This window comes from Bidens hawaiensis, unplaced genomic scaffold (assembly GCF_021521415.1).
Source record: "Bidens hawaiensis isolate Kalapana, Puna unplaced genomic scaffold, B.hawaiensis_p1.1 tig00015193_1, whole genome shotgun sequence".
Taxonomy (NCBI): Eukaryota; Viridiplantae; Streptophyta; class Magnoliopsida; order Asterales; family Asteraceae; genus Bidens; species Bidens hawaiensis.
Genome location: NW_027492348.1, coordinates 150,689 through 163,756, shown reverse-complemented (window position 1 = coordinate 163,756; position 13,068 = coordinate 150,689). Strand labels below are relative to the sequence as shown.

Genomic DNA, 13,068 nt, shown 5'->3' with positions numbered 1-13,068 from the left:
GGATTTGGTGCCATATTGAATCGATTTTTCTCTTTTCGATTTTTACATGATTCCATTGTGATAATAGTATGCTTAGTAACGTTAACGCTATTTATTTGTTTTCTGCAGGTGACAAAGGTATTCTCCATATAACATACATGACACTTAGATATACTAATTTGTGTTAGAAACAAGAACACTGAATCATACGTAACAAAATTCATGTAAATCGAGCATCGGCTGCAAAACTCGTATATATGAACTAGTTATATAATTAAAATAGGTCGTGTCCCATACATGTACATTTGTTAGAAAAAGATAGTTATAAATATAAACGGATAAAAACCAATTATTAATTAACCTTGTAAAATTGCTTGGCTTAAGATATGCCAGTAGAACTCCGGTTAAAGGCCATTGGCCGTCCAAAAATATTGACTTTACCAGAGACAAATTTATTCCAAACAGTGGAACTAGTACACCACGACAACCACACAGCTCAATTCGGTCTAAGTAATACTTCATTGTGGTATTTACAGTATAGACACCGTCCAAATCAAATCCCAATACCGAGCGTCAAGACGAATTCAAAGAAGTGTCATCTATTAGGTGCTAAAGCCTATGAAATTTGGAGCTTTCACACACCATCCTCCAGACAAACGCGACACCTATAGTGCATCTCTCCGGCCTACTCCAATTAAAAGACACATTTTTTCATCAATCTGTTATTAAGCTATCATTATGATATTTCCATGCTAAAGAGTACATAATTCTTCCCTAAAATCTTATTACCTAACCACAAATCATTCCATAAAATTGAAATTTTATCTTCACCACTTTTTTAAATATTTTCTCTAGACATATAAGTGGAATACTTGGAGACACTTGATTGAAGTTTCAACCTGAAGTGGAATGTTTGGCCTAAACTTGAGGGTATAAAATCAATTTCTTGTCGTGTTTCAGAAAATATATGTAAGATATCGTCACTCCTAATTATAACGTTTGAATTATATAACATCATCATATCCTATTCTAATAAAGTTAAGGTAAAATAGACAAATAAAAGAGACCGGTAAAGATAAGTTTCAAATTTTAATCTTTGCCATAATTTCACTTGTATATTAAAATTGCCGAGTATCATCAGTCAATTAACCAAATTCTATGAAATGCACAATATAATTTATATTTAAAAGAAATAGAGTATATCTAAGAAGAGCGTACGTATTGTTGTATTCAAACCATATCAAAAACTACACTGTAATTTAAATGTCTTTAAAATTACAATCTAAGAATAGCTACGCATGTACTCACTTACGATCAGGTGTTTCCCTAACTAAAAGTCGGTTATATATTACTACTATGTTACACGTAACAAATTTATGTTATACAGTTGGTTTGAGTGTAACCTCTTTTACGCTGCTATAAATATATGCCTATTAATTTCATGTTTTACGCGTTGTCTCCACTACCATTTTCAAGAGACACTAGCTCGGTGAGTCGTTGCAAAAGCAACTCAAAGTCATCTTCACTCTTGATAAGGCTGAGTCGTGTGTAACGATCTTTGGCACTAAAGGTGCTTCCACGACGGCCTTTGATTTTCCCCGCTTCTAGCACTACACCACAATCGTTGTCTTCTTGTCTTTTACATTTTACCCATGCGTAAGCTGTAAAAAATTGTTTATTAAACCATGGGCTTATAACCGAGACGTTTTCAAGGTCCTTCATGAATTAAAACTACCTGGAGAAGGAAGCCTAGTTTGGTGAAAGAAATTGCAATGCAAAGGATGTCTTTGCTGGATCGAAAATCTTGTCGACTTTGAAAATACAGAGGTCAACCTTTCCCAACGGTCCCTCATTCTTTTATAAGAAAATTCGAAAAACGGTTTTCCCTGTTCTTTAATTGCTACTTTCAATACTCTTAGTTGAGTGTCTTTAGATATCCCCGCGTTAGCCAAGTTGATATAGTTTAAAAACTTATCATATACATCCTTATCTTTTATAATCGCCCACCTATAATCAATACAAATATGCTTCGTCAATGGTAGAGTCGATAACCGCTATATGCGTTACGAAGATCATGTATTAAGTGGAGAATATATGCGTACACACATAATAAAGAAACTTGCGTACCCGAAACGTGTACCGGCATGACCTGTGAGCTTAGAGAGACTAAAAAGCATGAGATCGTGATCAGAAGGGCCCGGGATTGGTGAAAATTGTGGCCACAAATAGGCATGATCATATATGGTGATCCCGCCAAGAACCGGTTTCCTCAACTCCCCACCTGGATTGTTTGGGGAGGTTACAATTTCAACCACATCCTTGTAATTATTTGTCAAATTGTTTGATTGCCAGGACTTTGCATCTCCCTCAAACTGAAAATCCTCCGAGTTAAAGAAGGCCGTTTGATCCTTGTACAACTGTAGATCAGGAATGAAACAGCAGATTAAATAAAAATCCATAAGAAAAGGTGAATAATTAATAATAAATTATGATATTAAAGCTTGTTACCGAATAGAATGGTATGGAAGCGAGCACGCTTGATCGTGAAGAAGAGTTTGTAGATGAAAGAGCATAAACAGCTGCACTTATAAGTTGGGATGACCCGACACCGAAGACAATGTATCTGCCTTGGGTGACTGCATTCCCAGCAACGGAATGCAGCTTACGAATATATCTGTCGAGCTCGGTTGACATCATAGTAGTGTCAGCGTATTCATAACTCATCCTGCCACCCCGATATTACGACCGCGGTATCTGCTGCATTTTGCATCCAGAATGGCTCAAGGTATATAGGATCGCCACTGCAACATGAATAAATAAATGTACGTCACAACTTGATATATACGTATTGTACATCCAGTCCAGCAGATGTAATGTTATGGAGGAATTAGACGAAATACATATTTTAAAGATAAGTAAATCAAAGTGTTTTAGATAAATTGTACCTATCAGCATCAGCAACACATTCAGTAGATAATTCAGAACAATCACTCCCACCATAACAACCGTAGCACTCGCAAACAGGTTGACCATCCAAAATTGAACCTTCAAGGAAAGCTCTACCATGGCCAGAGCATGAGATTGCTGCAACCGCTTCCGCCTCCTCAGCGGCTTTCTGACTCCACGTTAAATTCTTCTCTCCCATCTGGATCTGGCCTCCACTTGTATACAGATAATTTATACTAAATAATATATTGATTGCTATAGAAATCAGGAAACAATATGTCTTCATTTTGTTCCTTTCAGTTTTGCTTTGCAGGTTTGGATATGATAAAAGTGAAATGTTGAGACTACTTATAGGTAGCGGGACAACCTTAAAACAAACTTTTAATTTAAATATATTGGATGGCCAACATAGGCGGCTCTAACAATTAAATAAATACGGGACGCCTCATTAATTAAGTATCTTATATATTAAGGTTTGTTTTGTTTCTAAAAATGACACCAACAAACAAACATAAACTTTGGCACCCTACACTCGCGTTTAAGGAAAATCATTCTTGTATGTTCATTGTAATGGGTGATTTTAACGCGTTTAGGAGTTGCGGAGACTTTTCGAGGCAATTTCGGTCGGGATCGGTTAGGTTTGTTATGATACTGAAACTTAACCTTATAAATGAATTCATAAAATTAACATATTTACAAAAACAAGATAAATCGGTAAAACCTTGGTAAAACCCGAGCGTTGCGGCGGCTATTTGGCGTGAATTTAATCGGTACCAGTTAAGCTCGTTATGGTATCGAAACTAAACTCAAATAATAAATTCGTAAAATGAATATACTTTAAAAAAGAAAAGATTTATAACGTTAGTGAAAAAAAAGGTTGATCCATAGAAAATATAAAAACAGATGTTGGATTGAGAGAATATATAAATTAAAAAATAAATGGTAGAAAAATAGAAAATACATTAACTAAATATAAAACTTAATAAGACTACTATGTTGATTTAATAGTTAAAAATGAATGCAAAATAAATGAAAAACACTATTTTAATAAATAATTTTATAGAATATTAAAATGGTAAATAGTTTCCACTAACATTAGTTTAGGAAAAAACACAACACATGTATGACTAGGGATTTGGCGCTTCATTGAATTCAGTTTTCTTTTTTTTTAAGCAGGACAAAGATATTCGCCATATAACGAACATGACACTCGTATATACTAATTTGTGTTAGAAACATGAACCTTAAATCAAACGTAATTGAAATAATATAAATCGTGCATCGCCCGCCAAAGTCATTTATCTGAACCAGTTAGAAAATCAAAATATGTCGTGTGTGGTATACATGTATATTTTGTTATAAAAAAATATAGTTATAATTTCAGGGGTAATGTTTAAAAAAAATTCTCTTATTTCGTACAATGTAAACGAAAATATTTGAAACACGATACTTGGGGTGCAAATTTCTACTATTGGGTTTTGAAAGCTTGAAATCGAGCCATTACACATTGTTTTTTTAGTTTATCGATCGTTTCTTTTTCGATTGCACAAATTAAAAAATTGATCAAATACGCAGCACCCATTCCCTTACGCAAACCCGTATTTATAAGCTTCATTTTAGAAAAAACATATTTCAACGGTTGTGGTTGCAAAGATAAAACCATGCTAGCTTTTATATTCGACTAACCTAAGGAAAAATTGTGTGCTTTCTGGTTTCCACCATTACACGAGTAAGGTCACACATTCACCCAACTTTGCAAATTTATCATATTCCTTTAAAGCATGATAAAAGGGCATATGATCACCCGAAATACACACTATTTCTATATTACCAAAATCATTCGGATACATTTCCGAAATTGCCACTATCTTAGATATGTCAAACTTGAAAAACGAATCTCAAGATTTAAACATGATGTATTTTCTAACAATCTATTTCTAAGTTCTTTAATTTGCAAATTTTAAAACCGTATTATAAATTTCAACCTCAAAATGTGCCTGATGTTTCTCGCTCAAACAGAAAAAAGTTAATGGTTTATATTTGCTTTGGATATAAACATTGTTTGGGTTTTATTTGATTTGAACTTTCTGTTTGAGTTTCTTTTTGTTTGATAATTTTTGTTCAAATAAAAGGAAAAAATATTAGTTGTTTTTATTTGATTTGGGCTATAAAATTTTTGGGGTATATTTAATTTTGAACTTTTAAATTGGTTGATTTTTAAACAAGTATGGGTAACGAAAATTTTTTCAAGGTAGCGAAACACGAAAATCGGTCCACAAGAAAAAAATACACCACCGATGAAAAGTTGAGGGGTAGCGAATGCTACCCGTAAGTGTTAACTACATCCGCAACTGTTGCAAATAGTAGACCTAGTACACTTGCGACAACCGCACAACCCAATTTGGTCTAATTAATACTTCGTTGTAGGTTACGTGCTTGCACCTTAATTGTTATTTGTCGATTTGTTCGTAGCTTAAAATATTATTCTTGTACACATAATGCACGCTCTATTCCAAGGCTATGCCTTATTTTCAAATTCTATTTTCAAACTCTAGTTGATAATTATTTTGGAAAATTTCTTAAGATTTCACAGTTTTTAAAATTTCCCCTCACCTTGAGGATGGTTCTTGCATCGGATATATAATAACTGGAAAGGGGCAACACTTACGATCAGAACCTTGGAGGTTTGGTGAGGATGTTGAAAATTAGGCCAAAGCATTCCACACCAAACTTTGTTGGAATCAAACAATCCTTATGTGGTCAATGTATCCATTTGAATGGTTGCATCCTCTTTATTACTGAATTCATGGTGATTTATGGCTAAACTCGGTTTCCCTAATGATTTTTATTTGAATGAATGGTTGAAGTATGAAAATCCATGGTAATTCATGGATACTCCAACTATCCACTTCAAAAGCTATGTTTTTTTTAGTTGAAGCAAGAAAACCATGGTGATTCATGAATGCTTCAACTTCCCATCTCAATTTTAGGATTTATTTGTTCAATTTTCTTTTTGTTGATCCATTGATGTTTCAATTACTCATGTTATTTTTATTAATTTGTTTGAGATATGAAAACGCATGGTGATTTATGTATATCTCAACTTCCCATCTTAATCAATTTCAAATTATGTTTACGATTTTGTGATTTTGTGAAATATGAATTCTATTTCGTTTAATTTTTATTTAAAAGTAGAGAATACCATGGTGATTCATGAAATTCTAGTCAAAATTTAATCTCAAATCATGTTATTTTTAGTAAATTTTCTTCTTAGTTATATCTCATGTATTCCTAAAGTTTTCAAATTGCAAAGATTTCAATATCATTCACATTGTTTGAATGTTGTTTATGACATAAAGAAATATTTCAACCCCTCACGTTTTCACAAATACTCCACACTCGCTACTTTTCTTGGGATTTACGTGTCTTGCAGAATGCTTACTCTTCAATGTTAGCCTGTCAAGAAACCGCCTTATGGCCAATTTGCATTGCTAAAGAAATGTCCGCAGTCACCCCGAACCTCATCACCCAAATTCAAGCCATCATCTTCATCAACTGCCAAACCTGAAGCTTGCAACTACATGAAATTCACTATCACCAACCCACTAAGGTATGTAGGGGTGGAAGATGCTGCCAAGCTCCTCCAATGGTTTGATGGTACGCAAAACGTCATCATCCATTGTGAATGCCTAAAAACAAAAGAAAAGAAGCTTTTCATAGAGCGTATTTAATGCAAGGGCATTAACTTGGTGGAATGGAATTCATAAAGCTTAAGGAGCCGAGATCGCTATGGTTTAGCCATGGGAAGATCTTAAGGCCTTAATCATAAATGAGTTGTGTCTCAACCATGAACTCAAAAGGATGATAACTCTAGCTATTCAAATTGTTTCCATGAGTAAAGTTTGTTGGTTCCCCACCTTGTTACACCACTTGATAGAGCCATTGATAAGTACATCACCGGTTTTCCCATAACAATCCAAGATGCCGTGCTTAGTCGTAGACCATCCACCATTGCTGAAGCCATTTCCCATGCTACCTTATCTGAAAAAAAAATCTTAAGGCCATCAACTTAACTCAAAAGGATGCTAAGAAAACCATAGAAAAGGCTAAGACTAGACCCGGACCCGCCTAGGAGGTCAAATTTAAATCCTCTTCAAACCTCAAAAACCGAATCCAAAAAAAGATTCAACAATCACAACCACACCAAGAAACGCAAGAACTATGCCTTACCCAACACAAGCTCATGACTCTCAAACCCAAACCAACAAAGATGTATGCGAGGCTGCACCCTTTGTGTAGTACATGCAAGTTTCACAATCTAACTACCTTGCCATGTCTTCAACGCTCCAATTTTGGTCGTTATGGCCGTATCATCAACTCTTGTCACGAACACTTACAAACCCAACACAGTCCACCTATGGCTCAGACAGCTGCCTCACCTTTTGCTCAACCTCGTGTCATGCCACACACTCAACCCTTTACCCAATTATTCCTATACATCAAGCTTGCTACAATGGTGGTGATCCAAGTAATCTTCGTACTGAATGCGCTAGACTTATATATGCAATCAAGCTCAAGTCTACCTAAATCAAGCCAACCAAGGACAAGCCTACCAAATTCAAACTTATCAAACCCAAATTCCATGTTCATCAAACAAATTTCAATCAACTTCTATTCATGCAACTCATCCAAGCCCAACCTATTTAAGCTATTCAGACCCAACCAAATTCAACACATCAAATTTGTGAAGTTCAAACCCTTCATGGTGTGCAAGGTCATATGTTTCAAGTGAACTACAACTAAAGATTCAAGCTACTCATGAAGACTTTCATCGCGTGCAATATTTCTATTTTGTTATTGTCTTTTTGGTTTAAGTATTGTAACGGGTCTTTATTATTTTTGGTATTGAAGTTCTTAATTATAGTTATGTGTTCTCATTATTATTATCCCTCATCTATATTTCATGCACACTTTTGTTTTATTACTCAACCTATTGGTCTATGACCGCTTATATTCTGACGTAACCGTTAGTAGAGATCGTGACTATGAACATGACTATAGGCATAGTTGAGACTTGAGATAGCATTGTAACATTTGCCAATTTCCAAACCCAAAACCTCCACCCATTTATTTTATTTTTATTTTCATTCTTGTTTGTTTACATTAATTTTATGGAATCATGTTCGTTTATATTACTGGAATGTTTCACAAACCTAGTTTCATGTGTTTTATGTTATTATTGAATTTAATCAAAGTTCAAGAGACATTTATGTTAAAAAAAAAAATCAAAGTTTCTTAATTATTCCAGTATTATTCTATTGTAAACATGGAGTAGGGAACAAGTTTTCTATATATTTTCATTAATTTACTAACTTGATGAGTTAACTTATTCTCTAAGCTTCATCTAATTTATTTAAACGACCATCACCTAAGTTCAGTCATTAACACCTTTCAATGTACTTTGAATAAACGGTTTCTTCTTTATTTCAAGAGTTCTTAGCTTGTTGACTTTCAAAGTTAATAATTTGTGTTCAACCTAATTCTAAACGTTTTTTCGAGTAAGTTTTTTATCCGGTTGTTAAACTTCATTGGATTCAAGCTCTCATCAAATTCCAATAGACTGGGGGATTTTCATAACCAATTGGAACCAAGTTTGTTGTAGGGTTTATGTTATGTTTGGGATTTTGTAATTCTCAAACCAAACTCGCTTAAGTTTATGATATTTTCAAGTTTTAACCTTTAATATTATTTTATGGTCATGACGGATCTGAAATCCGATTCAACATTGACATTTAGACCAAACGCGAGCTAAAATCTCGGTTAATTTGTTTTTTTTCTTGTTCAGTAAATTTATTTCGGCTCGTTTAGGTTTTACCGAACCGAATCCATTAACTAAATTGTCTAATAAAACTATTAAACTTAGATTTAGGAATTTATGTCAAATAGTTTAACATCAAAACTTTAAAAAAAGTTAATTATATATATATATATATATGTTTAAATTTAAGAGATAAATGAAATTACTACGAAAAATGCGAGAAATGAATATGAGCTACTAGTTTTATTTTAGGTTTTAAAAGCTTAAATATAAATGAAAAAGATGTAAATGCAACAATAAATGCACACTCTCTCTCCAATTAATACAACTAATATAACCATAATAAATCTCTCTCTAATTAATATACCTACATAATTTAACTATAATAATTAAAAATATAAAAACACTAATTTAGTTTTATAATTTATTTACATCATCTTTATTTTATATAACAAAAATACAATTTATTCATATAATACTAGTTCTTTATATTAAAAAAACAATTTTTTTCACTCAATTTGTTAGCATATATCAACGCATAATTTTTAACAATTAATATCAAAACATAATATATTTTCTTTCAATTGATATATCTAGAAAAAAACTATTGTCATAAATAATAAAAAATGTCATACAAATGTGTCCGTTAAATATAAAAAATAAATATACAACCTACACAAATTATATAACCTACACTTGTTTTGAGAAATAAAAACATACAACATACAAAAATGCATACAACTTACATATTAAATTCGACATCAATAATTATATAAACTACACAAATATACACATATCCTATACGTGTGTAGGTTATGTTTTCTTATTCTTATTCTTAGAACAAGTGTGAGTTATATGTTATTGTGTAGGTTGTATATTTCACATTTAATGCAAACATGTGTAAGACAGGTTTTTGGATTATTTATCACAATGTAACTACGTATTGATGGATATTGATAAGTTGAGTCGGAAGAAATTGGTTTTAAATAGAAAATTTTTTTAATGTATGAATAAATTGTATTTGTGTAGGATAAAATTTTCGTGTGTAGGTTATATGTTTTTCGTGTGTAGGTTATACGTTTTCGTGTGCGTGTATATTTTATTGATGATGAATTTTGTGAGTAGGTGATATGTTTTCTTATTCTCAGAACAAGTATAGGCTATATATATTTTGTGTAGGTTGCATTTTTTTTTGATATTTAATGCTAACACATATAAAATAGTTTTTTGTATTATTTAGCAGAATGTAACTACGTGTTAATAGATATTTATATATTGTTGTAAGAAATTTGGATAGAAAGAAATTTAACGTATGAATAAATTCTACTTGTATAGGATAAAAATTTAAGAGACAAAAAATAAGTTATTAAAATGAATGTATTTTTAATATTTTTCAATTATAGTAATTTGATTAGTTATATTAATTGAATAGATATATTAATTGAAGAGAAGGATGCATTTATGCTTTCTTAAATTATCTTTAAGCTTTTAAAACATAAAATAAAATTATTGGCTCATATTAATTTCTTGCATTTCTCGTAGTACTTTCATTTCTCTCTTGACCATGTATTTAAAAACCCCAAACATGACTAAGGCTCTTAACATGATTCGTCACAATTGTTATTCCATTCAATATTTTATCAAGATTAGTTTTGTATATTATTTAGGATTGTTTACTTGATTCAGATGTGTTGACTCGTGTACTCGCTTAATCTATTATTCATATATTTGCTCGCATACTTTAAGGTAAGTAATTCATATCTCTTTTTCCTATTTTACTATTGGGCTAACATGCGTACCTTAAATCAACCTTAGTTATTTACGTTAATATTTCCTCGACCACAATTCAATAATATGTGTCTAATAATTAATTGCTCATTGATGTTATGCTATATGCCTATGTGTTTATTATATTGTTTTGTGGTTTGGTCACATCCTAGTATGCATTTGTTACCTTAGTAGTTTAGCTTTGTACTATATTGAATGGGTCCACATCTATTTATTTTGGTTGTTGTTACATATGCGTCTAATGTTGTGATTATCATATTCACATACGATTGTTTTTATCTTATATTATATATATTAAAACTTGTGTATTGCTCAAAAACATTATGTTAAAAACTATATTTTTATGCATATTATGTGTTTGCTAGTTGAAGATTTGGACGTTTGTGAAGACAATCTTGTTTGGCTTTAGGCTATATAAACAAAAGATATATTTGCATAGTACGCTTGATTTATTTGTAGTAATTGTATACTTGAGTTTATTTAATAGATTAAATAATTAGTCTATTAGTTAGTCTCTTTGAGCAACGGTGCAATCAAAGTTATGCCCGGGCATACTGTGCCAAGGTCGCGATCTGACAATCGCAAAATAAGGGCTTGTGGGGAGAGATTTACATTTCTGAGTGATCAAAGCATGTTTTTCTTATTGTTTTCATGTTATTGTTTTCCCAAAAGAGCTTCGATATGAGCTTCTGGTATCCTACCGCTCTGACTGTGAGGGAGTATTATATAGCATTATCAAATAAGGTTTTAACAGTAATATCCCATGGCCACTAGGTTAGTTAGGGTTTTGTTATGATCTCTATATATAGAAACTCAATCCTTCAATAAAGAACTAACCCAGTATTTACCATTATTTTACACATACAAGCTTGGTATTTTAAATGTAAATGTGACATCTGACATTTTTAGGTTAACTTTGTTAACTAAACTTTTATATCTTCATTAACTCTATTAGGAAACACACATGCATGTCATGTGTTACTTGAGCATATACACATAATTTTGTTCATGTGCGTTGTTGGTCTAACTTGAATAATAATTCATGAATGATAAAAGTGAGATACATTTAATTACGTGTGTTATATGTTCAGATATGAACATTGTTGCACATGTTGCATGTTATAAAAGTGGTACATGTTACATATGATACATGCTACATATTTTGTGCATTATATGCTTATGTTATATATTATGCCCAAAGAAAATATATTTGAAAGATGTACATGTCATATATGTGTATTTAAATAAAGCAATCATAAGTTGTTTGGATAATGGAAATAATTAATTAAACGTAACATTTATGAAAGACTTATTATGGCATATTATGACGTGAGTTATGTTGATAAAAGTTATAAGACTTTTTAGTTGCAAAATCTTTCGCTCTCCCCCTCTCTTGGCGGTAAATCACACCACACGCACGTATCCCTTTTGTTTTCTCCCTAATATCATACATTCACACATACTTTCATATTGTTGGTGGATTTGGATCAAGGTGTTAGAAGGTTAATTCAATTTCATTTGATTTTAATATAAGCATTAACTATTGTTTATGGTTTTCTAAATTAGGTTTATGATTTTATAGTAGCCAAATCATTGGTAAAATCAATAATACTAAAATAAGGAGAATTGATCATGTCTATGACAAAGTTTATGGTTAATTTGAAAGTGTGTAAAAACCCTAAATAAACCAACAATATTTATATGATGAAGGTAATATATTGTGTTTATTATGATGTGCGGATTATATTTGATGAATTATCTCCATAGGTATGTCTTAAACATGAAATAAATGAGTTCTTGATGTAAACAGTTCTGTAACAAAAATTTTTGTTGCTTCTTTGTGTGGCCGTACTTTGGATCTGTTCTCTAGAAATCTATGAATTGTTATTTTTGGACTTATACTTGATTTTTCTACTAGTTTACAAGTTAACACGTCAAGGCTGTTTTGGAAACTTGTAAATTGGTCAAGATTCCGGACTACATATCTGTTGACAAAGTCAACTGGGTTGGTTTCAATTTTGAAAGAATATATAGAATTCTAACCCAATTAGCCTTGCATGAATTACTTTAGTATGAAATTTTAACCAAATCAAAATTTTGTTTTGCGTTCTAAAATAGTTGTACATACATTGCTGTGTTAGATAAACTTCTATGATTTTTTGTGTGTTTGAGAAAGATAAAAAACTAGTTTGATAAACCAAAGCCTTTTAGTTCACTACGGTAAAAAGTTCGGAATTTAACTTAATGGTTTAAAGGGATAGAAAAATATGTTTGAAAGGTTAAAATATGCCTTGTAAATTTAGAATCAGTTTGTATGCGATTTAACGAGATGTGTGGTTATTTGTTCACTGTTTGACTTGATTGGTGATTAGAACATGATTTGATCCTTAGGAGTTATTTTGACTAAATGTTTAGTGTTTGTTGGAATATGGAGTTGTGAGCATGTGGTTATTTCATGATTAGTGCATGAAAAATGGTTTAATATACATGTTACATGTTATTGATAAACATAAATATAGAAATCACACTTAGCGGCT

At 31.8% G+C, this 13,068-nt stretch overlaps 1 pseudogene across 1 annotated transcript; it reads right to left on the bottom strand.

Moving 5' to 3' along the window:
* Positions 1-1,353: 1,353 nt before the first annotated feature.
* LOC143548520 (tryptophan aminotransferase-related protein 4-like) lies at positions 1,354-3,211 on the bottom strand (annotated as a pseudogene). The gene is made up of 5 exons (XR_013137970.1): positions 2,925-3,211; positions 2,488-2,780; positions 2,107-2,396; positions 1,715-1,986; positions 1,354-1,640 (listed from the first exon to the last, which is right to left on the bottom strand). The product of XR_013137970.1 is annotated as a tryptophan aminotransferase-related protein 4-like (transcript).
* Between the last annotated feature and the right edge of the window lie 9,857 nt (positions 3,212-13,068).